This window comes from Aphelocoma coerulescens, chromosome 2 (genome assembly GCF_041296385.1).
Source record: "Aphelocoma coerulescens isolate FSJ_1873_10779 chromosome 2, UR_Acoe_1.0, whole genome shotgun sequence".
Lineage (NCBI taxonomy): Eukaryota > Metazoa > Chordata > Aves > Passeriformes > Corvidae > Aphelocoma > Aphelocoma coerulescens.
Window position 1 is genome coordinate 109,991,393 of NC_091015.1, and position 26,448 is coordinate 110,017,840.

The 26,448-nt window shown below is 37.5% G+C and overlaps 1 pseudogene; it reads left to right on the forward strand.

The window, feature by feature from the left end:
* The first annotated feature begins 680 nt into the window (after window positions 1-680).
* Window positions 681-25,354, forward strand: LOC138104955 (uncharacterized; annotated as a pseudogene).
* The last annotated feature ends 1,094 nt before the right edge of the window (window positions 25,355-26,448 follow it).

A 26,448-nucleotide genomic window follows, 5' to 3' on the forward strand; every position in this document is an offset into this window, starting at 1 on the left:
TTTTGGATACATAGCATGGAAAATTCTGGTTTTTTCTGGTGATGAAGCCTAAAGACCCCTGCTTCATCAGTTATTATAGTATCCATGCATCTTGCTATAGATTCATTAATAATGGAAACTTTTTTCTGAGATTTATTTTGATTAGAATTTAGACAATTTCTGTTGCAACTCCACTGAGGCCTTCAACCTGGTTTTTCTCAGAATGTGAAAGTAAAAAGCACGTAGTGATTTTCCTATTCCAAAAGTGAAAATATCCTGTGAGAGGGGCACTTGATGTGCAGAGATTGAATAAAATCATGTCACACTGTAGTCATTGATTCCATGTTCTTTGAGAGGGACCACACAGTTCTTTTTATTTATGGCCTCTTTTTATTTATGGCCTCCAGCTTTGTGGAAGCAAGGTTGCTTTCTTATTCCTTGCTAGCAGCTTTCATTTTTTTATCATATCACGACAGTTATGATCACAATTCACAAGTGGGGCTTGTACGAATTTTAATGGCTCAGTGATACTCACAAATGAGAAGCAAAAATAATTTGTAGGTTTTGGGGTTTTTTTAATCAAACTTTTTTTTGCAGTATTTGGCTTGTAGTGTGCCAAAGTTGTTTCTGGGCTTCTCTATACATTTAATTTTTAATTATGTTAATTCCGAAATGGAATTTCTGTGTGTGCTTTAGCCAACATGGAAGCATAGTTTGCAGATTCATCTGCAAAGCTTACTGAGAAAGTGAAACTGCAATGCATGTATCAAAAAAAAAAAGCTGTGATAATCCAGACATCCTGGATGAAATGTAACTCATAAGGAAAATACAGCTGTCTTGCATTCAATCTATGGCATACATACCAAAGACAAGTACGATAGAAGAATTTATTTTGAAAATAGGGACAAGTCCTTATCCTTCATCAAGACCACCTTGGAAGATGATGATCTCCATTAGAACTAACATTTTCTCCATTGTAACTAACCCAGATGGAATTTTGAAAAAGGGAATAGAAATTGCTCCATCAGAGTAATAGAAATTGCTCGGGTTATCAAATATCTCACTGTTTTTTAAATTTCAGATATATGCAAGACAGAAATCTATGCCAAGTCAGGGAGCATCTGGCATTGCAACTTTTTCTTTAAAAGGAAACTTTTTTAAAAACAGAAAAGGGAAGAACGAGAGAAAGTGGTCTAGCTATGCCCATGTAGTTTCTGTGTAGCTGTTCATGTACTTTCCGAAAACTCTGTAATTACCTGACCACTCAACCAGTTTGGTTTTCCTTTCAACCCTATGACTAAGAGGAGAAAGAACTCTTTTCTAGTAATTTTCCATTCGTGCCTATTCAACATGGGTCAACTGAAACCTGAAGACTTAGAAGAATCATTATGTACATATGAATAGAATGTACCATGTGTATGGAATAGCCTTCAAAAGATAAGCAGCTTGTCTTATTGTTTTGTTGATTGTTAGTCTCAATGTAGAAAGATTATACTCCTCTTTCCCATTCCCCAGAGTGAAAATAGATGCCGTTCAACATTTGATTGTATTTCCCAGCTAGGAAATAAAAGATTGAAAGGAAATTTTGGTTCCTAGCATTTGAAAGACAAGCAAAACAGACCTCTTATTTGGTTCAGCCCCACCTGACTCCTGGCAATGCAAAGCCCTTATTCACAATGGGTTCATTTTCTATAAAATTCTGAAAGTTAGATGCAGTAGAGATTTGGAAGCTCATTTAGTTCTTTTTCTGGCCAAAGCAGCATCAATATCAGCTGTTTGTTCCTGGATGTCTCTGCTAGAGTTAATCTGAAATGATGCAAGAAACAAGGCAGTCACCTTCCTGTGGGATGTTCCTCTTCAGTCCAACACCTCTATTAGGCAATCACCTTACAGGTGTGAGTACCCTGTAAACCACACAAAAAGTGGATTTTGTATCAGAGGTAAGTTTTTTTTTAAATGATTCTGTAGAGTTCAGTATTCTCAGTATGTGGGATTTCTCTCTTGGTTTGAGCACACTAAAAATGAAACCTTAATCAACAGCAAACCCTTCATGTTTCAAGTATGTCTATTTAAATCAACTATGAAGGGGGATTATAATTTTGAATAGAAATTAATCCTTTTCCATTTAGAGAATCAAGATTTCTGAGAAGAATCCTGTTCATCTCCTGGTAGACAGACATGTATAAACACGATCTTTATAAACCCTGATCTGAAAAGAATGAAGTGTATCACCAGTGAAGATAAATATTACAGCTTCAATCTACACTGCAAATTAAATACGTTATTAAAACCAGAATCTAGAGAAGGTATTTATTTATGGAGTAGTTCTAGCAGAACTGTTGTCAGTCGGGCTTTATCTTACTTTACTAGCACCTTAGTCAGTACCAAGTATTTTAACTCCTGGATGACATCTTGCTATGATTAAATAAACAGTAAACTTCAAATTCACATCCATGTAGCCAGTATTTTAGCTTGCTGCTGACACCACATATATATTTTTTAATTCTTTGTCTTCCAACCTGTAAAATTAAGACATTGATGTTCATCTTTAAAGTGTTTTTTTTTCTTCACTGGGGTAAGAGTGTTGAGAAAGCTGAGTGTTAGTCTCATAATTTTCCTGTATATGGATCTTGTTCTAAAAGATGAACGTAAAAAATAATTGAGGTCCTGGCATATTAAGTGCTTTTTAAGGTGTCTTTTTTTGGTGGAATAAAGAAATCTGGCCAACATACTAGAATGATCATTTTATTGGTAGTTAAACTTTTTTCCAATTACAGTGTGGTTTTTTTGGTTAGGATTTATAAATTATTGATTCCCAATAGTCATTACTTTTCTAAAAGCATTAATTTATCTGCAGTCCCCCAGCCAAATAAACAACTCACTGCAAAATCTGTTTCTTCTGTTTATAACAGTTAATCAACAAAAATTTAATAGACTAATTTTTTTTCTTGTGATTTGCATGGTGTCTAATGCTTTGTTCATGCTTTTAGTGTTAAATATTGATTGGCTAAGCTAAAGCTGTGAAGTGTCTGCCTTTAAAGCATGCAACTTTGTGGGCACATATTCAAAATGAAACTTAAGCTTGCTCTGTAAATAGGCACAGTAAAGTTAAGTAGGTATTACTGAGGTTTTTGTGTTAATCAAAACTGAAGTCTGGTTTATAATTTAAATCACGCTACCAAGGCATTGAAAATTGCCAGGGTTTATCTATAATGACCTGTTACTGTTGGACACAAAGATATTCCTGCACCAACTTGAGCAGGTAACTATGCCATTGAGGAATCTGCAGTGATCTTCAATCATCTTCAATGAAAGCTGACAGCAGAATATAGATGTAGAATATATGACTGGCTTTCAAAATTTCCATTGAAAGGAAATAGAAGAAATAAATGGAAATAATGCCATATGGCATTATGCTCGTGATGGAGATTTCTTAACTAGACTAAATGTGAAATGTTCTTCACATGTCAATCATATCTGCTGGCATTTACATAAATTTGAATAAAGTATCTTGGATTAACTTTTCTGTCTTGCAAAACAATGAATATTTCTGCACTCAGTCTGTTCAAAGTTGCACTAATGCTTCATTCCTGGTAATCAACAGAGGTCGTGAGTCTGATTCTGCTTTCCCAGGTGCTTTGTATAATTTTTAAAAGTACAAATACCAAGTGAGTAAATTTGGTGTGATTCTGATTTGCATAGTTCATATCCTTGAGTGCTGATGCTTAATGAGTAAAGATTTCAAGGAGTGTCTAATGGTCACAGCAGTGTCACTAGATCCAGAAGCTCAAGTGGTAGCAAAACCCTACCACTACAAGATCAAGATTTTAAAAAAGGTTGGGGATCATGGCTTGCTTTTCAAAACAAAAACAGAAATAGGAGAAAGAAATCAGGTATTTGAAAAACATTAAGCATGTCTTTCTTAGTATTTTGACAATATCTCTATATATTTCCCTTTAGAGTGTCTTTATAAAAAGGCACTCTTTCATATGTGATAAAGACTCTATTGAGTGAATAAGAGATCACAACAGATTTGTAGTGTAAGAGGAGTCAAAATAATACTGGAGAAATTCTGTTTAGGGCTCTCCTTGTGGCTGTCTGGTCACAGAACAGCAATTCACCCCACTGTGGTCTGGGTAGGGTGAGCACAGTTCTTTTTCAATCAGGGACAAAAGAGAGGGGAAAAACAATTTAAATGGCTGAGCTGGCATAAGGACCTGAGTTCCTAGGGGACACAGGAGACTTTAATTTTCGTTACAGAGATCTCGTCTTGGTGTATTGTCCTCCTTGTTGGCAGATGGAAGACCCTAGAATTGGTGATAAATCACCACGTATATAAAATTTTTGATGCAATTATTCTAGTGATTTTTTTTTTTTTTTTTTTTTTTTACTAGATGTAGTCTTAACTTAGTCCTGGAGATTTATCAGAATATATAATAAAAATCTGAAGACATATATTGTTCCTTTTGCCTTGAATTTTGGCTGAAGGTTTCCTATGGCATTTCTGAAATAGGTGAGAGAGAACCCTTGCAGTCTGCACAATGTTATCCATGCTTTCTTTACAGTCACTGAAACAGAAACTTCACGTTATGTAGCTACAGGATATTCTTACAAGTGGATGCAGTGCTGAAATCCTTCACCATAATTGCAAAGAACTTGAGAGTTCGTGCTGCCTCTTTTACACATGAATGTATGGGTAAAGAACACTCTAGTTATCCCACAGGAAGATACTTGCCAGCTGGGTGAATCTGAGGCTTCTTTTTTTCCCTTCCTGCAGAGTGAGCATATATCCAACAATTTTCAGAACTGAATTCAAGGGACTTTTTTTTACCATCAGTGTTCCCACATTTTATGAGTCACAAATCCTCCTGCACTAAGCAGACAAAACTCATACTTTCAGCAAAGAATTCTTTACATATTTTCTAAGATATACTGATTATGTAAGAATAGTCAGTATCTTTATTCCATCATTCTTAATGAACAGTTTAAAAGCGATCTGTAGTTTCTTGTGTACAATGCTTAGGGATGTATGTCTGAAGACTGATTTTAAGTTCAGTGTAAAATGTGAGGAGCAGAGATTGAAGTCACTACTAATAGAAGAAGCATTAGAATTGGAGATGTCACACAGGAATTGTTGATCATCTAAAAGATGTTAATTCATGCACTTGCTGCCTGGAAGAAAAGGTATTTGAAGCTGCAGGTGTTGAAACTTTAACTTCAAACGAAGAGTGGAGAGAGACCAGTGCATTTGGGCAGTCCATTGGACAGGGCTGTATGGACGTGCATCTTTAACTTTCCATCCCAGGTGATCACTCAAACCACATTAAACAATTGACATTTCACCAGTTGCCAGCCATGTATCTAACAGCTGCAAAGCAGCAGCAGGAATTCCTGCAATCCTTTCTTTTGTTTTAAACTATTAACTTTTTCAAAGAAATGCATACAGAGAAAGGATATGTTTCTAGTCTTTAGCACATTGAAAAGAAGAACTGAATAAAATTTAGAAAGGTGTTGGAAAAAGTATTGGGAAAATTCCTTTTTTTCTTCATGTGATGTCTGTTGTCTTTTTCTGATTTGTCCAGGTATGTGTTTACCTTTGGTCATTTGAGGTATGAATACATTTGTTTACTTCATCCTTTTCCAGACCTGTCTTCAGTCCTTTGGTTCTGTTCTGTTAAAGCCATCAGTACAAGAGTTACTCATCTGTGATGGGATTTTTCTAAAGTATGAATAAAGTAACAGTTTACAGAAAAAGAGTTTAAGGAATTATTCTGGCCAGGAAATTCAGGTTTTGTCATGTCATCCACTTATCTGCCTGAAAGTTCTTTGTTGTTTTTCAGCCATATTGACTCCATGAGGCATTATAATGAGGATGTATAAACAGAAAAGCTAAGACAAGGACAACAGAAAAATATTGGGTTAAAAATATGATTTCCGTTAATATCTGTACATCTAGAACTTAAGACTTCTCAAATCTGAAGTGTATTCCTGTCTTGTTCCGAATCTGGCAATTTAAATTATCCCAATTAGTGATAATTTGCATGCAAGATGTCTTCCAGGTCCAGTGCTGTGTTGAACTTAATGGGTTTAGTTCAGGCTCCCTGTACAGACACTACACCAAACTTTCTTCGTATTACACTCTCATATCTGTGATGATACATGATGTACCATTACTACTTGGTTATAACTTTCTATTGTCATTGCCCATAATGATAATCTCACCCTTTTCTGTCTTGCCCTTATGAAAGTATGAAGAATTTCTTTGTCAGCTGCTGTTCTGTGCAATCGTTTTCCCATTTCCAGACCATGGTATTAATGCCTCCTACACAACCACAAACTATCCTCTGACTCATGCCGCATTAAGAAGTACTGATAAGTTCATCTGGCTTCATGTGCTTCACACATCCTTCCAAAACCACTTGGCCTTATTAATAGTTAGCTCTCTAGGCTGCATTGCTTCAAAATGCAGTAGTCCCTGAATTAGAGTTTTAAAATTTTCATTGAAATGTAATTAGAATATTGATTATTTCAAATTTAACAGAAACTGAAATGATTCAACATAGGCAAAAACTGTCTTAGAAGCAAAGTAAATAAATTTGTGAAGAGCTTTGTGATGCAGAACTCAATCAGCCAAAATTGGATCAGAGATCTTAAAACAGATGACAAGCAAATTTACAATACAAATTTAACTTAAAATATAAAATATAATAAACATCATTAGAGAGATCATAAACTGATATTGATCTACTATGCACCATGCCTTTGCTACACATCTTGATGGAAAGTCGAAAGTCTTCAGCAATCAAGAATTATATGATATATAAACTATTTAATTAAAAACTGCCCTTTATGGCAGAACAGTGTTGTATGTTTATTTACATTGAAAACAAATGAAGTTATAATTACCTGGAATATTTTTGTCCTGTGTTTGTATATTTGACTTTCAGAACTGTTAATTTTATGAAGAATTTCTATATACTAGGAAAGCTCTGTTTATTTTCTCAGGAATTTCATTTCAGTTAGGTGTTAGAATAGTATTAGTTTGACTTTAAAATTTCCGTGCTATGCTCTGAGTAGAATGGTGAAAATATTATTTTGATGTTCTTAGTGACTTCTATATCCACAGTGTGAATTATTCCGTTTCATCATTTGTTGGGGTTTTTTGTTGGTTTTGGGGGAAAGTCTTTTTTTTATTATTTTTTCTGTTTTAATTGGAAATTGTGGGGTTTGGGGCTTGTTTTGTTTTTTTTTTTTAATTCGTGGGTAAATTTGTGTTTCTGTCAATCAGTGACAATGGACCATTTTCTCAGGGGATACGTTTTGCTAGAAACTCTGAATAAGAATGGAAGTTCATTAATAGAGTATTTAAATGCCAGATGTACCATGAAGTACTCCCATTTTTTAAATAGAGTGATCAACCTCTTCTGTGATAGCAGAGACAGAGCTTTTCTATTCTTGGCTAGTGTGATGATATCCATGCCACTCAGCACTTACTTCTATATTAATGCTCTTCTGCCTGCCAAGAGCAGCACGTTGCATAGCTTTTTTTCAAGTCCCTATTCACCTGAAATAACTTGATTTCTATTTATCTCTGTCTCAATTTAGAATGTGATTCATAGGTCTACAGTGAAAAATTATCAGACTTTTAAAGCACATGGAAGCAAGAACTAATCCTGAGGGATCTTCATTCTTTGGCTCTTAGATGCTGAGCTCCCCAGAGCCAGAATTATCTCTGTATCTTACACGGTGTCAGCCAAATTGTCAGCACCTAATTAGAAAGCAAGAGGATGGAGACATGTGAGGATGCCTTTTTCACACTTCTGCTCTGATTATTGACCTGTTAAATGCTGCTTTTCTTACTTTTTATCTTTTATGATGAACTAAAAATTGGATACACCTTCAGTATAAAACACTAAAAGGAAAGAAACCAAACCAGTTGGGAGTACAAGAGATATCTCCTCTTCCTTTCTGAAGGAAAAGCTTAGATCAAAAGGAATTAGAGAATTGTGGAAAACTCAGGCTGGAAGAGACATTGCAAATTCATCTGATCAATCTCTGCCTTCTGGGGCAGGAGAAGCATATCCTTAATGTGTCTGAGAAATTCCCGTGTTGAATATGTATGGATAAAACTCTTGTGAGGTCATACTACAGCACGTAACCAGCCTTACAAGGAGATTTTTTCCATTATATCAAACCTAGATATCGCCTGGTTAATAATGACTTTATTAATTGTAGTCCTCGAAAAAAAAAAGAGAAAGAAAGTATCATGTTACCAGCCTTCATCCTTCATTTTTTTGCCCAGAGAAGTTGTGGATGTCCCATCCCTGGAAATGTTCAATGCCAGGCTAGCTGGGGCTCTGAGCAACTTTGTTCAGTGTAAGTTGTCTCTGCCCACTGCAAGGGGGTTGGAACTAGATGATCTTTAAGGTCCCTTCCAATCCAAGACATTTATGATTCTGTGCTTCTGTGATGCCTCTGCACTAAACACAGTTCTTTCAACTTTTCTCAGTTCATGATTCTAGATTTAATCAGTTCTTGTTCTCATCTGAATTTTCTCCTGTTTGTGTATAACCTTATTTTAATAAGATAAATAGTATGAAGTCATGTTCCACATAAGGTCTTACCATTGCTAAATGAAGCAGAAAAATGCCTCTTTTGTCTTGTATATAACTCTCTGTTGACATACTTGAGAAAATTTTCCTTTTGGAAATAGACAATGTGATAACATTTTCAATTTTATTTGGCTAGCAGTCAGAGCATCCAGACCCTTTTATTCATCTCTGGGGAGTTGTTTTTACTTTTTTTTTCTCTTTTCTTCTTTTTAATTCTTACCATTTTGAATCTTCAGTTAGTTACTAAGAATAATGATACTATTATGTACTCTTGGTTACTTTGTTTGCATTGGAATGTGCTATGTTAAGGAAGAAATTGTAATTCAGTACCCATGAGGATGGCTGTGCTTTTATCAAAGTAAGATAAAATTAGAAGGCTTATTTTACATGTTCCATATGAGCATTGCTTTGATGAACATGTGTCATTGGGCTACTATAGCTGTTATCTGACCTCCATCTGTTTTGTGATAATTTGGGGATGACTCTCACTTCTTGTCTGTTCATCTTCTGACCCATCCTGCTCTCTGGGGAGATCTGGTGCTTGCCAGGGTAGACTTTAGGGTGCTGCAGTGAGACTGCTGAGGCTTGCTTGCCCTGCTGCTTTTTCACATGTACACCAAAGACCGGTCCAGGAGGGAGCTGGAGCACATCAGGCATGACTGCATGGTGCTAGAGGGCGTGATCAAGGACACAAGCCACTTCTTGATTTTGCTGAAGAAGGGAAAAGTCCTGGGAAAAGAGGACAATTCTGCAGGCCAAGACTGAGTTGCATGGCTGGTGTCAACAACATGTTGCTTTTTATCACCATGGGCTTTTGTATTGATCAAGGAATGCTAGAAGGAGACAGGATCCACCTGAGCACCAGGGGAAAAAGCATCCTTAACAGATTGGTGAGGGGAGCTGCAACAGGAAAGTGAGACAACCCACATGTGAGCGAGGAAGTGGACAGGGCTGACAAACAAATGGTGTGCAATTATATGGACAGGAAACCCCCTGAAAACAAGAAAACAGGGCACAAGGATTACTATTCCAGTTATGCCTACACAAATAGGGAAATGCAAAGGGGGCACAAGTGGAATCTAATGGGTTAAACTTTTTTTTTTTGAGGGCAACTATTCTGCTACCTCTATAAGCCAAACATACTTCATCTTCTCAGCTACTCTTCCATAATTTTATGCCACTGTAGCCACCACTTGGAAATTCAATTTAACTAAAGTGTGGTATTATCTCTCCTATCCAACATAACTACTGTTACACCCAGTAGTTAAATTCAGACCTAAGAGTTTTGCAACTTTGGTTTTTGTTTCCCACATTGTAAATGTGGTGGATGAAATTCTGAGATAATGCAATTTGGAAATCATCACAGGATGCAATTGCATGGGAAAATAGAAAGTCTACAGTGACAGCTTTAAAGTATTCACAGTTCAAGAGATAGTTTTAATTTGTCTAGGATAGACTGAATAATATTTTATTTGGGGAAATACAAGTTAACTTATGGAATGAACAGAGGCTATGAAAAGCAGAAAATAAAAGGAATTACAGATTCAGGTAGTTAAACTTCCAAATACTCTAAAGGAAATCACTAACGGATGATTACTATTTAATGTCTGAAATGTTCCTATCTGCAAAAGCTTCTGCTGCTGCTTATATTTCTAATGATGAACCTTTCTTTCAGCTGGCCTGTAAGACAGGAATATAATTTAGAACTTAATAAGGACAAAAAGAAACGTGAAGGAAACTTTTCGTAAAAAATACTGATAATATATTGATTTCTTCCATTTTCTTACCTGGTACCAAGCTGCATAACAACCTCATTATGAAACAAACTATGTATTTCCTTCTTCTCCAATATATTTTCAGCCCATAAAACAATCCATTCAAAGTAATAACTAGGATCTGAGAAGCCAGACAGCAAATTCCTGGTAGTGTAATACTCGTGCTACACTCCTGGGTGTTATATGACTTCTGGGGCTGGGCAGCTTGGGTTCGTACCCTGTCTATTGCCTGTGGCTTTCATTCTTGAGAAACACGGGTTCCAGTAGTCATCCTTAGGATGCAGCTTGATTTTTCACACCCTTTCCCTTCCCCTGTCCCCTGCATTTTTCCTTCTTTATGGCTTAAACCATGATATCCTCTGCTCTGCCTGTCGTCTGCCTCTGAAGAGCCTTGCAGAAGGTGTGAGTAGCTGGGCACAAATGCAGTGCACACATACAGGCAGGCTGTGACATGCAGTGTCTCAGCATAGCATTTCTCTCCATCCACTCTGAGACAGCATAGGTCATTAACATAGAAATATACCTCTAAATTTCTGATATTTGCTTTCCAAGAAAAATATTGAAAGCTTATATATTTAAAAAATATGAACGCTTGCACTTTTTCTCCTTTAAATATCTAATATCAGATAGACATAGGTACAACTGCAAAATATGATGAGATAACATGCTGCCAAGAGGTTGGTGGAGGATAACAAGCATGTAAGCACTTCCTCACTAAGGAGAGGCCTATGGACCTATCCTGAGTGCTGTCACCTCCTCCTACTTTGTGTTCAGGAAGCAAGATAACCTGACCATGGGCAGAGCAGGCAGCAGTGGCAGAGTCTGGAATGAGCAGCAGGAAGGCAAAGTCTATTTTTATCAGATGCAATATAAATTTTTATTTAGCATTTCTGAAATGTTCACACATGGCGTGTCACCTTGAGCTGTGTGTGTGCAGGGGTGACGGTGTGTGGGTGTACTTTTTTCCCATAGAAGTGTTTCTCAGAGCGGGAGGTTTTCATCCCACACATACCAGGCTGAAAGCAAAGAAACTGTGTTTAGAAAGGTGCTAAATAAAGTAAGTGATTGAACAGAGAAGGAGGATGAAAGAACTATGATGATGCTGCTGTCAAAATAAAATGGGACAATTGCTTAAAACAAAAGCCCAGAATACTTAAGTGTACTTAGAAGATTTAATTAGAACTATGTAGGCCTGATTTGCCACTGTTTGTGCCTTACATAATCATATAAATTGTTCAAGGTACCATACTGTAATAAGGGGAGACATTTCATTATTCATCAAGAGTGAAAATGCATTAATGTTGCTGCATATTTTCAAATAAAATATATATGCAAACAAACAAACAAAAAGTCATGATATCTGTGTTTGAAAATAGTTAGGATAGAATGTAAAGCAGCCAAGAATCTCCAAACTGTTTCTGTTTTAATTTGGCTGTTTGTACCTTGTTCTTACTATTAACATAACATTTATTTTTTGTATACCTGCAAATTATACAGTTATATCAAGATTTCCATATGGAAATTCTTCAAGGAATTTGCAAGGCAACCTTAGCTTTGTAATGTACCTGTTATACTATACTACAAATGTTGTAATATTATATATTATTGAGCAACTGGGATATATTGTTTGGCAACTATAACACAAGAGTTAACTAACTAATTTAAAGACAGAAGGGATTTTCATCACTTTGGTGGAAAATGTTTTATCTCTTTGTTCCCAGTTGACCATATGTGCAATGTACAATTTTCTAGCAAATATATGGCAAAGCAGCAGGGAAGAAGGGTGGTTGTTATAAGGTCCTTTGGGTGACCTGTCATTTGGGTCAGGTGGGAATGCTCTGGTAATTGGCAGGTAGCATCATCATACACAAAATTCCCTATTAAGCATGTTTACATAGGAGAAACACCTGGAGTTCAGGACGGTATTGTAATAAAACAAATAGGACAGCAAGGATGGACTCAGGAGAAGATGGGGAGCCATCAATGCTCCTGAGGGGAATGTGGGTAGCAGTAGAGCTTGCTCATAGTGGAAGACCAGAGCAAAGGAAGGGCACAAGGAAGGCACAAGGAAGGCACAAGGAAGGGCAAGATTTCTTTGGCAAGAATACGTGGTTTATTGTAAAGCAGGCTGTTGCTGGAAGCTAGTGGTCTGAGGAAAGGATCTAACCTCTAAGAAGATGGTGTTCCAGGGTGAGAATAGGTTTTGATCACTTTTTCTTTTACCCCTCTTCCCTAGCAGATCTGAATGAATCTGCAGATCTGCATCTGCTAGGTATGAAAAAAATTACCTGATTTAATGTAGTGAATTTTGAGGAAGTGCACTTCAAGGAACATATTTTGTAAGTGTAGAGTCCCATCAAAGCAGTCATTCAGTCTAATTTGAATAATACTTAGACTTCCATGAGCAAATTCTTGCTGGAATTTGCATGATAACTTAAATGATTATCCAGCCTTGGCAGTCAGCTTGAGTAATAGAAATTTAGCTGTCTTTGGCAAGCTGTGTAAGGAGTTAATTAGCTTCGCCGTGTTGTACCTTCTGTTTGGTTTAGTGAATTTATCTCTCTTCTATCCTTGTCTGTTATTAACTTTCAGTCTCCTTGATTGCAGTCTACATGGATCTTCAAGTTCTTCATTAATTATTTTAGGTAAACTCATTAGACACTGTTCCTTTTGTCTTTCTACATGTCAATGTTTTAATCATATTTCTGGTCTCCAAGGGCAGAGGGAATGTAATTTTTCTGTGCTATATTCCATTGATAAAAAATTGCAGGCTAGACTTCTTTACTCACTGTTTCACAAAGACTGAGAGACTCTCTGAAGTTACAGACTCCTACAATGGAGTCTCCATTCTGTCAACATGAATGGAATCACTGATTCCTAGGTAGCCTACTTACCTTCCAGTTGTTGCCTCAGATAGAGACAAACACATTAAAAATATATAGTAGTGACTTTTTTTTACTTAGAAACACCTAATTTAAAAAAAATTCATCAAAGAACTTGAAAGATTGATCCTTTTACAGTGTAAGAAAAACAGTGTTATCGTTAATCTTTTCCAACATTAAAGTCTTCAGCAAGATGACGGCGCTCATCCTAAATTATGAGATACAGGCATTACAAAGCAGACTTTAGAAATCAGGTGGCTCTGTATTTGACAATCTTTCTATTTCAGACTTTTAAACATTTATTTTCTTAAGTTGTAAACAGTAAATTATATTACTAAAAGCAATAACTCAGAGCAAAGGCATTTTAGTCAAAATTATTTAAGATATATCTATGGTTTCTATGTGGTTGAAGCCTTGAATTTGTCTGGAAGTCTTCTTTCATACCACAAACAGACTATCACACAGGTTTTTCCCAAGAAGAGTGAATGGATAAGAATTTTTTTTTAATTCAAGTGGTGTGAGGTTTATGAATGGGAGAATTTCAGTTCTTAGGCTAGAATGTCTTTGAACATAATTTACTAAAGCATGTCCTGAGGGTCACATCAAACCATTTTCCTATTATAACTAGTGCAGAAGAAGAACAAGACTATGCCAACTTTAATTAGATTGGCCCCCTAATTTATGCTGCTGAATATTTGCTGAAACTGCTAATAGAACATTCATGTACTCAAAGTTTACAGAAATAGCCTTCTTGCAATGTCATCACAGACTCAAAGCTCCATAAAGACTGTTTTGTCTAAACGTGCACAAAAAATATAGTCAATCATAGATAGGTATAAATTATATTTTTCAGCATTTCAAATGATTTAATGATCTTTCTGCTGTAAGTCAATTTCATTAATATTTGACGTACTGGAATTGTGGATACTAAACTTCCCTTGAATGAATTACCAGCAGGTTTTTTCTTAGGTTTTGTGTTTTTCAACAGATGCTTTTGAAGTGTCTGAGAAACAAAATAATCCCATGTTTACCAAGCCAGGAGGAAATGTTGCTTTTTACTTGCCCTTATAAAATTGGAGATTCAGTGCAGTGAGCAATGTGGGAAAGGATTAAAGCAGATTGGGTAGATATTGTCATTCTGTGCAATTTGTCAGGAAAGCAGAGCTTTGGTTCAGATTTCAAAGAACATACACCAGTGGATTGTTCTGACCAGGATTGTCTTTCAAAACATTACAGCCTCTGACTTTGCAATGTAGTCCCGTGTAGCTGCTGGGAGAAACAAAAACCAGGTAATGAGTTTTACTGTGGCTGGTAAGTAAAGGAGAAAATAGTAAACGTTTTCAAAATAGGACCTTCTGAGACATTAGTACTTTGACCCAAATAAAGTAACTCTTCAATAACAAGTGAGAATTTATTTAAATACCACATTCCAATTAGCAGCATGTAAAAGATAGCAAAGTTAACAATAAATCTTGTTTGCTCAAAAATAAGCTGGGTTTTAAGCTTGTCTGATCTCATTATAGGATTTTAGACCTGTTTGTGAGAAACTGGTTTGATGTTAAGAATCACAGAATAGAATAGAATCATAGAATTATTTAGACTGGAAAAGACCACCAGGATCATCAAGCCCAACCTTTGACTGGGCACCACCTTGTCAACTAAGTCATTCCTGTTGTTTCTTGAACACTTCCAGGGACAGTGACTCCATTACCTGCCTGGGCAGACTGTTTCAATGCCTGACCACCTTTCCTAATGTCCAACCAGAACATCCCCTGGTGAAGCTTGAGGGAGTCTTTTGTCCTGTCACTTATTGCCTGAGAGACCAACCCCCACCTGGATACAGCCTTTTCAGGTGGTTGTAGAGAATGATAGGGTCTCCTGTGATCCCCCTTCACTCCAGGCTAAACAACCCCAGCTCCTTCAGCTGCTCCTCATATAACTTAGAAGAAGGAGATGCTTTGGAAGGGGAATGACTGCCTGAGTTTGCAAGAAGAGGTGGGCATTCTCCCAAAGAAGGCACGAGGAGAATTTCCCATCAGCACATTGTACTGCAGAGCCTCAGGTATAAGACCTGTTCTCCAACAAAGGCAAAGAGCACACTCACAGATGAAAATGTAGACGTTTGTAAACTGGGCTCCACCTTATTCAGGTAAGGGGTTTCCTCCTGGGGAGCTGAGAAGCACTCTAGGTTTTGCTGTTACTATTGTCACAGTTTGCTTATAATGGGAGCTACATGTCCCAACAAACAGACACTTGAAATTTCTCAAACTGTGGGTTGAATTCCGCCTTTACCTCTATTTTCTGTTATGACTCAAAAAAAAAAAAAAAAAGAAAAAAAAGAAAAAGAGAAGAAAAAGGAAAAAAAGAAAAAAAGAAAAAAAAAGAAAAAAGAAAAAAAAGAAAAAAGAAAAAAAAAGAAAAAAAGAAAAAAAGAGTCGGTTTTGCTTCTTCTCTGTAGAATGCATTTTAGAGACATGATCCTTGCACCACCCCAGACCTCCTTCTGTTGCAGCATTCAGTCCAGCTTTCATTGCTCTGCCCTTGTTCCTGGTGATGCATGAATATTTGGCAGTGCTGTGGCATGGGGTGCAAAACTCCAGAATATGTTTAAACTGCAATATGGTTAATTGGGAAGTGGAGAATGTGCTTGGGAAAAAACATGATGACCTGCTTTACTGTGAATACTTAACCACAAAAATCCATGAAAATGAGCAGAATGTGATAAAAATACAGGAAACAGGACAAAAAGTCCTCATCCCTTACAATTTTAAACATTCAAATTTCAAAATCCTGACTATATCGATATAATCAAGTATGTCCTAATTGTAGAACAATAGAAATATTTTCTTCTTACTCCAAGTGCAGTGCTTCTAACACCAAAATGAAAACATATAGTTGCAAAACATACAGTAACCTTCAGAATGATCAGTTCTACCTACACAAACTATTTCTTCTCCAAAAGAAGAGAGTTTAGTTCCCATGCTTCTTTTGCTCTTGAAACAAATTCAATTTATGATTTTTAGCCCTAGCAACGGCAGCATAGTTATGGCTGTTTATTGGAGAAAAAACTATATGAACACATTAAAGAATATGAAGTACAGTATGATTCAGAAAACGCTCCATTGTAACCCTTTTAAGCCCCTTCCCTGTATTATTAAGTGCATTTTGTTGAGTTTTCATTAATTGCAAAGAAAGTGAAATATCAAGGATTTCCTATTATTTCTCTTCAACATTTGGAACCTTTTCATAACACACAATTAACATTTCCAGTGTGATATGGAAAAAGCAGTAAGTGGAGAGAAACAACAGGCCAGGCATCAGCTCCCACTGCACCCTGTAACACAGACAGCAAAGTCTCTCACAAACTCGTGAGCGACTTACTCTGCTTGATCCAACAGTTGTGGCTAGAATAAACAAACTGCTGCCAGAAACTTGCTGCACTCTTTTTTTTGTGTATGTTCTACCAGTTCAGTCATGTCATTTTCTGTGGCTTAACATTGCAGCTAAGCCATTTTCCAGCTCAGATTTGCTACCAAACTCTTCCAACGCTTTAAGCCTGTTGGTGTGATTCTGCACGGGTAAAGCAATTCTTCTCGCCTTGCCCAGTTCCAGAGTTATTTTGAAATACTGAGTCTAGAAGGTAGGAGGAGAGGAGGAGAGCTGCTGTTCAGGTTTTGGGTTGAGAGAATAAGAGAAAAGATTACCCCTTTTTTTTTTTTTAAGCTGTTGCTGAGAGGACCTCAAGAACTTTTGAAGAGGAGGAATCTTAGGTGAAAGGCTGTATTAAGAGCACAGGATTATTTTCAGAAGAAGTAACAGTCCAAAAACTGCTGATTCTGAGAGGTGGCATGGTAGAAAGAAGCAGCTTGCTTATTGTCTAATGGTGAATGTACTTTTGCAAAGAAAAACAGCATGGAATTCTTGTTAAGAAAAAAGGGACAGGAAGGAATAGGTATTCAAGCATCATGAGAGCAGTTCTTGTAGTTGTATTGATGCCATGAAGATTTTTTGCCTTTTCTTTTATACCCCTGTTATACCTTTTTACAACTTCTGTATTCCTAGTGCTTTTTGCCTACATTCTTAGACTTGTTTGTCAAGCTGAGACTAAACATTTTAGAAGCTTCATAGTTAGGGATCAGTGTGCCCCAGACCCCAAGGTCCTCTCCAGAACACATTCCATAAACTAAGATAGAACCATCCAGGGGAAGGTTCCTTGGGCAGGGCGGCTCACTTGAGCCTCTCATTGGGGAATTTTTGATAGATATGCTAATTAGTAAAACCTATACTGTTACACCCAATCTTTTGGGAGGCAGGCATTGTGGTGTGCATTTTGGTGCATTTGACCTGGATGTGTGCACCTAAGGATCCTTAAAATAAATACCAAAGTCAAATCCCTTTTCCCCTTCTAACCATGTTTGGCTCTTGATTTTAAGACCAGGAAAAGGCATCAGTATCAGTAAAAGTCAGCATGCTGCATTTAATGTTTTTGAATGCTAGTGAAAATTAAATCATGAGATCAATTCATTATCCCTAAGATTATCCACTCTATTCCACCAAATATTGTGACTGTTGTTTTCCAGAAACAGGAATTTACAGCTAAAATCAGATTTCTGCAAATATTTTTTGACCTCAAAACCTGGAACACATAAAGCAATGTGTTTGTAGCGTAGCTCTTGTTGGACAACTCTTGCAGAAACAGCTGCATATTACATCATTATACAATATGTTCAAGAGATTTTGGATTAATTTCTAATGTATTCTTCACCATATCTTTCCTTCTAAAAATTCTATCAATATGGAGATCAGTCATGACACCAGATTCCACATATGAACCCATTTTCTGTGTTTTTCTTACCATGCTTTTTTCTTTGAGACCGTCTTTGAAGAAAGGAAGCAGACTTGCAATCCACGTATTTTTTTGGTAGGTGATTGGGAAAGAATGGGACATGTCATATGAAAAGACTGAAGAATTAGCAGGGCTGAAAAAGAAGTACTTATTCCCTCCTGAAAACACTGACATTTTTAGAAAGACTTACTGAATTTTTTCTCGCTTTAGCAGAAAGCAGTGTAGCAAGTTCTCTTGGCAAAGTAAAACACAAACATGTTTTTGTGTGGTCCCACTAGATCTGAAAAACGGGTTGGTAGTTGTATTTACATGTACGTTTAGGGGGTCAGAATTACATTTCAGTTTGTACTAGGCCTTTCACCACTTTTGCTGTCCTCCTCTGGACACATTCAAATACCTCCACATCCTTCTAAATTTGTGGGGCCCAGAACTGCACACAGTGCTCAGGGTGAGATGACACCAAGGCTGAGTACAGCAGGATAATCTTCATTAGCATCCAGATGAAAAGCAGGGAACTACTTGTCCAGTCACTGGGGGTTATCATACATTCCTTGAGAGCTGAAAGGAGACAGCAGTGCTTCTGGGCCATGGGAAACAGACAGAAGGTAAGAACTGCAGTAAGGGGGTGAGGAGAACCAGGACAGGAGTGAAATTAGCTTCCTTCTTCCTTCATGAAGTCATTCAGTGTGAATGCAAGATATTAAACCATGTCTGTGGGTCTCTATTCAACCAACTGCCATTCTCTGGGCATGAATGCATTTGTGCTGGGTATCTGCCTTTCAGCTGTGGGGAAAACTATTTCAGTGATACCCAGTTAGGATACCATACATGCCAGTCCAACGAGGCACATGATAAAATACATGAAGGTCTTGACAAAGCAGTTCGAATCTCTTGTTAAATAACTCTTTAGCCCATCAGTGCTTCCTCCTCAAAACCAAAGTCGGTGCACTGAAGGTTGAAAAGTGTCCCACAAAGAAAATTTCACAAACTTGCAGAGAAATACTAATACTTAACAGAAATTGTACTGATGCCGAAAATATACTTAATAACCTCCTGTCAGCATATCACCTTTGTTGAGAACATAAGAACTAAAGAGACACATGACGAGCTTCTGACATGTTTCTGCAAAATCTTGACTGCGATGTTAAAGTCAGTAATTACAAAAGGTTTTGTATAGTTAAAGAAAACAAATGCCTAAGGAAGGTTTTGCTCACTTCAAATGAGAAAAGGCATATGGGCTTTGAGTTGTTAGTTAAAAGAAAAGGAATCTAATGATTTTTCTCATCCAAATTTAACTGACAGCTGATAATCTCAGCTCTCAAACTCATTAACTCAGAGATTATTATCTTGACCTGATAAAACTGAAGGTGAAACTTCAGAAAAAGAAAAATGAAGTCTGAAGCAGTTAAACTGAAGGGTGGGGATGCTGCTGAAATCTGTAACTCTATCCAGATTCACCCAACCTTGATGACAACCAAATACAAGATTTTAAATTTTTTTCTCTTGTTACTTATAGGATGGATTTTTTTGTATTTCTGTAAGTACTCCCTGGCACAGACAATGATTTTCTCTGGTGGGTAGCATAACAGCTGGAAAAAAAAGACATTATAATTTTACCTGAATTTGGATGTAAGTATATACACCATCCTGTCATTTAAAGTACACAGGAGCTGAAAACATTCTGGCAGTAGAGTAATTTCATACGCAGTTATAATACAAAAGGTGTTGGTTTTTGTTATCAGGCAGCCTTCTCTATAGTGTCACATACCTTCAGCAGTGTAAACTTCTGAGAGAATTTTCTTTCTTTTTTCTTTCCAGTAAAATAGTCTTGGATTCAAGGATAAGACTCTTCTGTAATCAGTATTTTTTGTTATCCTTTCCAATGAACACATTAATACTAAAGAGGCGTACCTGAGCAAGTCTCATGTGGTATTCAGGATAGCCAGATAAGAAGCTGTGAACCTTTTTGATCCCAGAGAGGAAAGCCATCTGGTGATGGCTCAGCAGCTGGTTAGCTGGGATTACTGTCATTAGTGATACTGATTGCTTTCCTTTGCCTGTGAACTAAGCACATAACTTTCTTGTCTACTCCAATAGAAGCACTTTCAGGCAGCTGTGGTTTCATTGTAGAGTGAGCAGAACATTAAAGAGGGAGTACACCTGAAGAGAGATTTTAGCTCCCGTTCACCAATGATTTGCTATGGATTACCTGTGTGACTTTGGTAATTACCTCTGTTCTTTCCTCCCATGTATTTCCTCCAACCTCAAAAATAAGTATTACCTCGCCACAGACTCGAGCACTATAAGAATAAATAGGCTTATACCTTGAAGCCATTTTTTTGTCTGTCTCTACCTCTAGTTATTACAGGTTGCTCTTTAGCTTCATTTGAAGATATGACTCCATTCCAAAGAAATCAATGCATTTTAAGTAAAGTTACTCTAAGTTTAACTTTTCCTGCCTAGGTTGCAGTTTTCAAAGAAAGCCTTTTTTCTTAGGCTAGAACAAATGGGGCAGACTTCCTGACATCCATCATCAAGGCATGTACAATACTAGGTGATTAAAAAAAGGGGATGAAGGTGGGAGAAATTTTTGTGATTTTTTTTTTGTTAAAAAGTGAACAGATTTCTTTTTGAATTAGAGCAGAAAATAACTGATACCTTTGTGTGCAGTACTGAACAGAAAATCTGTTGAGCACTGACATGATCTTCCTGATACTCAGAAAAATGACTTGCTGCCCATGGAAATATTGAATGATTGTTGGGTATCTCTTATGGGACAACATTTACAATCACAGAACCACAGGACCAGGTTGGAAGACACCACAGTGGGTCATCTGGTTCAACCTCCCTGCTCAAACAGGGTCATCCTGGAGCACATGGCACAGGATTGTGTCCAGACAGTTCTTGAATATCTCCAGTGAATGAGACTCCACACCCTCTTTGGGTAATCTGTTCCAGTCTCGAGCACCTGCACAGTAAAGAAGTTCTTCCTCATATTCAGGTGGATCTTCCTGTGCATCAGTTTCTGCCCATTGCCTCTTGTCCTATTGCTTAGCACCACTGAGAAAAGCCTGGATCCATCAATCTTCTTGGCATCCTCCCTTCAGATACTTACAGATTTACAGGTTGGACTTGGTCATCTCAAAGGTTTTTCGCAACCTAGCTGATTCTGTGATTCTGTGACATTGATGATGTCTCCTCTCAGTCATCTCTTCCCGAGGCTGAACAGGCCCAGCTCCCTCAGCCTCTCCTCATAAAAGAGACTCTCCAGTCCCTTGATCATCTTTGTTGCCCTGTGCTGGACCCACACCAGGAATTCCATGTCTCTCTTGTCTCTCTTGTTCTTTACTGAGGAGTCCAGAACTGGACACAGCTCTCCAGATGTGGCCTTAATAGGGCTGACTAGAAGGGCAGGATCACCTCCCTTGACCTGCTGGTAATGCTCTTCCTAATGCACCCCAGGATCCCACTGGCCTTCTTGGCCACAAGGACACATTGCGGGCTCATGGACAGCGTGTTGTCCCTCAGGACCCCTAGATCCTTCTCTACAGAGCAACTTTCCAGCAGATCAGCCCCTAGCCCGTATTGGTGCAGGAGGTTATTCTTCTCCAGGTGCAGGACCCTGCTTTTGACCTTGTTGAATTTCAGACAGTTCTCTGCCCCATCTCTCCAACCCATCGAGGTCCTTCTGAAGGGCAACACAGCCCTCTGGGGTACTGGCCACTCCTCACAGCTTTGTGTTGTTAGCCAAGAACACTCATTTGAGTAGACTGAGAACTTTTATTAACCGTATATTGAGTCACTCATGTATGGACTGCTTTCTCACCAGGTGAGGGAAGGAGATAGAAAAGGATGATACAAAGCATATACAATAGCTATTTTTTTTTCATACTGATGTGCTGTGTTCACTCACCTTTGGTCATCCCAGTCACAACTTTCCTAAGAGCTGGTTCAGCATAACAAATGCTTTTTAGAAATGAGGAAATTGCTGTAAAGTCTGAATATTGAGCGTGAGCTGTCATGGAAAAATGTCTTTATATAATCATTGATTTTTCAGCTTAGTTTGTCATTAAAAAGTTCATGCTGATTTATATTTATACAAAATACCAATTATATGTATTACAATCATATTTTAGCAACTTGGGATCACAAATGGTTTATTACCTACGTAGCTAAAGGGATTTCTGCTGCTGTTTTGCTGTTAGATTTCCTACTGATCTTCTGCATCACCACTGCTTGTCACAAAAAGTGAGTAACAAATCAATTTGCATAATATGCTGAAGCAGGTAAGGATGGATATGTTAGCAGCTTATCCTACTATCCCCCTCAGAACCAAAGAAAAAAGAAAGGTATATGTAAAAATTGAATTTTCTCACCAAAATTTTAAACTGGAAAAAAAAATCAGTTCTATAGCCTATGAAAAAGTAACATTCTCTGGGGGTTTTTTTCCCTTTTTTTCACACTGGGAAAACAAATGGCTTGCTCAAGTTCCTTTGTCAGCTAAACGCTTACTGTGGTATTAGATGAAACAACACGTTAAGGGTGATTTGTCAGGAATAACATTAAGCTAGGCATTGCTATTCCTGTTTTGTGCACAGAGGACAGGTGATATCTTGAAGTCTTCTACATCTTGTAGCATTTTTTGTCCTCTGATTTTATGTTCCAGACTTACCGCTGGATCCAAAATAATCATTTAAACCATTATCTAAGTTTGCTGTATTCCTTGCCAAATATCTCTAGTGGTCTGATCCAGAAACTCTCTGCTTCCAAAGAAAAGAAATAGTAAGCAGAAAATGTATTCCTTCCCCTACCACAATATATGAGGCTGCTGGAATTTTGGGCAACATATTAGTATTTCCCCAAATCAAAGGGCCTTTCCAGGCTTTTATGACACAGTGCTAATCTCATGCATGTTGCAGTTTGCACATCTACCTGGATTTTTATTGTATTTATTGGTTTCAGTGGGAAAGTAAGCAATACCAGCATTATCTCTTGCATGCTGGAATTAGATATTTTAGACTATATTATCATGTATGATGCAGTTTCCTCCACTATGTTTCTGATTAAATATATGTCTTCAGAAAGAAGAGGAAGATCACAGAGGCTTTATCAAAAGCTTTGTACTCCACTCAGATCTGGGTAAGATCACCTGTTGAGATGAAGCTTACTCATGGTTTGTACTGTATATTTATTAAGATCTTTCTCTTCTATGTCTGCTTTTTATATCCTCTGAATCTTACAGTCTAATCTTAAACTATATAGACAGGAAAAATTGAAGATTTTAAAATATGATTACTACTAGTCATTATTTTTTGATGAATATCCTTTAATCCTTTACAGCTACATTTAGAGACTACTCTGTTCCATGTTATTAACAAATTAGCTCTTTCGGTTTGATAGCCTTTTTTATTATTTGCGTCTTGTTAATGTCTTTTTTCTTCAAGTCATCACTTGTAAACCTGAGGCAAAAAATTATATTCTATGATACCCTTTGTCTTATCTGTTTTTTCCAGTTCAGCTTCACTATAATTCTTTGGGCTAGCTGTTTCAGTACATCTCCTTTTTTTTTTTTTTTTTTTTTTTTTGTTGTTGTTGTATTGTAACAATCAATGGTTTGGAACACTGAGTCTTCTTTTTTTCCCTCTTAATAATCCTATTCAAGCCCTGAAGGTTAGAAGTGGAAAGACAGGAGCCAATTTCACTGCTTCTGTCTTGTCTCTTCACACCCTAAATCAGGGTTGTGTCCAGGGAAATGCATGTTTCACAGTGGATGTGAGACTCTGGCTTTCCACCCATCTCCTCTCAGATCTCACTCCTGTATGATCTGGTGGTAAGCTCCACTGTCAATATGTGCTTATAAAGCCGACTTCTCTCATTCTGACTGTTGGATCACTGTTTGTACAAGGATGAAGCTTCCTAGAGTGACCACAGGCTAGGGACTGGCCATTTGCTTCAGAAAACACCTTCCCTCCCATGCCAGTTCACTCAGGCACTGTAACATTACATTGTCTTAATGACATGACTAACTCTTAACACAGTCAATAGCTTCAGAACAATTCATGTTTTAAGATTGATGTCGGAGAGACTGCATCAATATCTGAAGTGTGTGTATGAGAGGAAGGGGGCATTTCTCTGGTGCTTTGCCAGGGACCAGATGTGGGACAGCTGGGAAACATATTCAAGCTGCAACTTCTTTTTTTCATATGACTTGAATCTGAAATGTATTCACAGAAAACAAGAAGACAAATAACCATTTTTATTGATGGTTTAATATTTCCCCATAATAAATCAGCATCTGAAGAAAAATTGCCATTTTTCTCCTTTTCAAAGCATAGCTGTTTTGAGAAAAGTTCTTCAACTTTTTCTTTTTTTTTTTTTTTTTCCTTTTTAATGTTCTTCTAGCCTCCTTCTAACAGTTATGGAAGATCCAATTTTCATGGCATACACAGCAGAGAAAGAAGAGGAGAAGAATCATCACTCCGGCAGACAGAGGAGATTTATGCCAACTGCACAAACATCTCACACAAACATAAGAAAAGATGATTTGGTTCTTTCTTAAGAATGAAGTAATCAAAGCACTGGCCTTTTATTTGCAGCATAGACTTTATTTTCTCTGTGCTGGTGAGACGTGGAAGGTCAAACTGTCTGTGCTGGGCACTGCCTGGGCTGCTTTGGCAGGACAGTGACGTGACCCTGGCTGTGTTGGTGCTGTATTGCAGCCTGCAGAGTTACCCTACCCCTTAGTTCATATGCAGGATTAGAGACTATTTGTCCTTCTGCAATTGAAACACTTTTACCTAGTAGGTGGACTCTTAAGTATCAATTTTAGAACGGCTCTGATATGTAGAATGGAGCTGCATATGTTTACATAAAGTTAATTTGGTCTGAGAAATCTATGTGTATGAGAAGCCTATGTGACAGGGTGAGAAAAAAAATGTGTTTGATGTTGTCTTCGTTCATGGTTTTTGCATCTCAAATTGAGAACTCTATAGAATAATAAATACCCATGATTTTCCACACAGGAGGTGTTATTTTGCTGCCGGGCAAACAGTACTATTCAGCTGACAAAAGCAAATGTATCAGGGCTCCTTGAACCTTGATTTAAAAGTATGAATAGCAGCTTGGTATCTGACAGCTTTGTGGTTTTGCAGGCTTCTTGCCACTCACCACAATAATTTCAGTGTTTTCTGTTTGGGGATGGAATTGAAGTGTAGTCCCTGCTCTCCTTCCCCACTCCTTCAGCCCCTCCACTCCCCCCATGCCCAGAAGAAAACAAAACATGAAGACTCTGTCACTGTCAGGTTATATTTAATAATTTATTATAAGGTTTAATTGCGCAAAAAATAAATGAGAAACATGGAAGGTATATGAGTAAATGATGCAAAGCAGAAGAAAGCATGACTGAGAACATTTACAAAACAATACACATACATATGTAGTTGTATGTGTGCATATGTATATATTCTGCTGAAACCTACAGAAGAAATCACACAGAAATTGAACAAGCAGACAAAAAAAATAAATCCCTAAACAAGGAGAACTAGAAGGCAGACCTGAGAATTAGGATCTATGCATCTTTTGGCCTTTTACAAATCTGCTGAATTACTGAGGACAGAATCCCAGTAAATGAAGGTGTTACCATGACAGCTGATAATCATCTACGTCTGCATACTGCAAACTGTGTGCCTGGCCCACCAATGCCTGATTCCACTTTTCTCTTGAAGCACATGTAAAAATGTTGCTGGATAGCTGGATACGGTGTTTGGGGGTTTTTGTTTGGTTTTTTTTTGAAAGGGGTTAGTGGTGAAGGCATCATGAGTCTGTCTACAAATCAGGTACCGGTTCTGCTTGGCTGGCTAGGAAGAGCATCACAGCCTGACAGTGAAAAGCACATTTTGCACAGCCTTCTCCAGTGGAAAGCTTCCTTCACGTGCACAGGAAAATAGGAGCCTAGGTTCTTCTGAGAATAACATGGACACAAGGCTTCTCTTCACTATTTGAGCAACAATAGCATCATGTGGTTATCCTACACTTCAGCTAAAAATCTAAAATCCTAAACTAAAGTGTCCTTTCAACTTATGCTCAAGACTTAAATTGCTTACAATGTCACATACCATTAAAAACATCTTGTTTTGGTTTTCTGTACTCCTGAACAAGGACACGTTGCAATGGATGTTTGGGGTTTTTTTTAATTTCACTTGCTGAAAGTTTTCAGATATACAAATGCTTGAACGTGAAATTGATGAGGATACACAGAACTGTACTACTAACAAGTTGGTTTATTTCCTGAGTTATCAAATGTCATAGCAGATAATTCTACGTTGTGCACAGCCTTACAAATGAAACCTTGTAGC